The 1,172-nt window shown below is 33.1% G+C and overlaps 1 long non-coding RNA gene across 3 annotated transcripts; it reads left to right on the forward strand.

The window, feature by feature from the left end:
- Nucleotides 1-110: 110 nt before the first annotated feature.
- LOC109587148 (uncharacterized) lies at nt 111-1,172 on the forward strand. 3 transcript variants are annotated; one of them, XR_002187412.1, is made up of 4 exons: nt 111-262; nt 316-629; nt 677-1,067; nt 1,137-1,172. It is a non-coding gene; the product is annotated as an uncharacterized LOC109587148 (long non-coding RNA). The 3 variants fall into 3 exon arrangements; XR_002187410.1 differs by having other exon boundaries at nt 114-262; nt 677-1,040; XR_002187411.1 differs by having other exon boundaries at nt 116-262; nt 316-604; nt 677-1,040.

Here is a 1,172-nt window from a genome sequence, read left to right on the forward strand (position 1 = left end):
TGAAAGAGAGAGAAACATTAAATATCAACACAATTATATTAAACTTTATATATTTTTTATTTATTCTCACTTTTCTTTAAATTATTTCAAAAGGTCACTGACTCACTGAAGACATTTCATTTTAAGGACCAAGGAGGAGCTTGTAATATTGAGCCACTCCCTTTTGCAACTACAGCACAATTGGCTTGTAACTTCTTCTTTATATTGACTGTATCTTTTCATTTCTTTATCTTACAACAGTTGATCATTAACAGTGATAGAGGTAAGTATGTATATTATAGTTCATTTTAATTATACTTTACTAATAATTACAAGATGATTGATGTCTCTCAATGGAGAGCAAATTGGACTGCGGAACTATTGTCAAGCTGCCTCTAGTAGTAGGGAAAAAGAACACTCTCTTGTCAATCACATAAATCATTTTATATCAAAATGGACTCTTGTAACTATCAGAAAGAAGTGCATAAGAAGAAACCATACAAGTAGGGGATTGGTAAAACCGGGCTCGGGAGGGGCTCGGGCACGGGAAATGGCGGGGTAAAACCGGGCTGCCCCGGACTGGGGCTTCACCTATTTTCATGGAATAAGGACTGATATGGAGCTAGTAAGGACATAGAACAAACTACTGAGTAACTGTGCAATTAAATGATTATATTCTTTTATTGTTAAAATTTAGGGAAGCCATGAATCCCCCTTGACTAATGCTGGGAACAAGGCCTCTCTACACCGGGCCATCTGTCTTCTAAGTCCACTACTTTAACTCTCTCATTTTTATTTCTGATTTTATTTGCTGTCATTGTTATCTTAATTCTCATTGTCCTTGATTGTTGATTTATTTTTATTTATTTATATTTATTACTATTATTTTTACTGTTGATCATTATTCATTTCCACTTTTCTTTTTGTTTTCCAGGGGCCATAGCAGTTCAGTCTTGCTGGGATGTCTGTGCCGTATTATGAAACTTACTCAATTTGGTTTATTGTAAATAAATTATATTACAAAACCGAACCAGAAACTATCAGGAAATTAGATTTTACAGGTGAACAATATTATTATTTAAAAAGTGGTAAGAACTACCACTTTTGTCTTGTATATATTTAAGATTATATGCTATAAATATTTGTTCTTCATGTAGATTTTCTTTCCATCATAATAGCAGTATGGACTATGA

The sequence above is a fragment of the Amphimedon queenslandica genome, unplaced genomic scaffold (genome assembly GCF_000090795.2).
Source record: "Amphimedon queenslandica unplaced genomic scaffold, v1.1 AMPQUscaffold_12676, whole genome shotgun sequence".
Taxonomy (NCBI): domain Eukaryota; kingdom Metazoa; phylum Porifera; class Demospongiae; order Haplosclerida; family Niphatidae; genus Amphimedon; species Amphimedon queenslandica.